Raw genomic sequence first — 1,255 nt, 5'->3', positions numbered from 1 at the left:
CTCTAGCTTGCTTTCCTTTCTTCTCCGCTCCCCTCCCCACCCCCAGCCTTAGTGAGAGGGGACAGGGAGCTCCTTTCTCCCAGGGGGGAACTTGCTGGCAGGCACGTGGCACTGCCCTCCAGGGAAACGTGGGTGTCTATTGCTCCAACACATGCAGACATTACAGAGAATCAGTGCTTAGGTCCAGCCCAGGCGCTGGGACAGGGTGGCACCTCTCCCCCACTTTGGTAAGTGTCCCGGAGGGGAGAACCAGCAAGTCCAGACAGGACACTTCTCACAGGCACATCCTTTAACACGGAGGCGCTCCGGGGCCACTGCTGTGCGCGCCCCATTCTCTCGAGCTGTGATGAGCTGTGAACTAGGAGCAGGGGCGACTTGTGATGACACAGGGTCGTTACCCAGCACAGGGACCCCCCCCACACACACACACATCCCGGGCCTCCCTGCTGGCTCCTGTGTCTGGGGGCTGGTGAGTGGTAGACTCCTGGCCACCAGGGCTGCAGGACAAAGCTCTGCCCCTTGCTGAGCTGGAGGGAGGTGGGGAGGCCACGCCTGCCACCACTTGGACTCCTGTAACCCCCCTGACACCTCCCGCCTCATTTCCCAAGTGGCTCTAACACTAACAGTATTTTACAGTGACCATGTGTTTTCTGATAGACGGTACACGCATGAGTCTTGTGATCGTCATCAGGAAATAAATATGTTCAATGGCTGATAAAATTACACGGAACTTATTTTCTTTCCACTTTTTAAAAATCACTCGACCTTCTTACAATGAGCATGTTTTATACATTTTTAAAAATGAGCTCGAAGACAAGGAAGTGCAGTGCTCACTGAGAAATGGCCAAGGATCCCCGGCCTGGGCCTTAGCTGCCACTCTCCCCCAGCCTGCAGCTCGGTAGGGTGTCTCACCTGCAGATGAAAGCATCTCCAGTCCCTCCTACCTGTCAGACAGCCCTCCCTCCCTCTCTGGGGCACACGCAGGCTCTGGAGCTCTCCGTCAGGCATCGTCCACACGTAGTCCAGTTCAGCGGTCCCAACCGGTGGCCCGCGGACCGCTGGTTTGGGTAATGCCCGGGAACAGCGGTCTTATTGGCACACAGATGGCAAAACCTGGCGCAGAGCCTGGGCCAGTCTCGTTAAGGACAGTGTGGTAACTTGGCAGGCACGTGTGTGTGAAAGAAGACCGGAAGGGCACATACCCCATACTGCCAATGGCTAGGATTCTGCCATTATCTGTAACTCTTTGTTGTGC

This window comes from Myotis davidii, unplaced genomic scaffold, assembly GCF_000327345.1.
Source record: "Myotis davidii unplaced genomic scaffold, ASM32734v1 scaffold428, whole genome shotgun sequence".
In the NCBI taxonomy this organism is placed as follows: Eukaryota; Metazoa; Chordata; class Mammalia; order Chiroptera; family Vespertilionidae; genus Myotis; species Myotis davidii.
The sequence above is the reverse complement of the archived record's forward strand: the minus strand, read 5'-3'. Positions refer to the sequence as shown.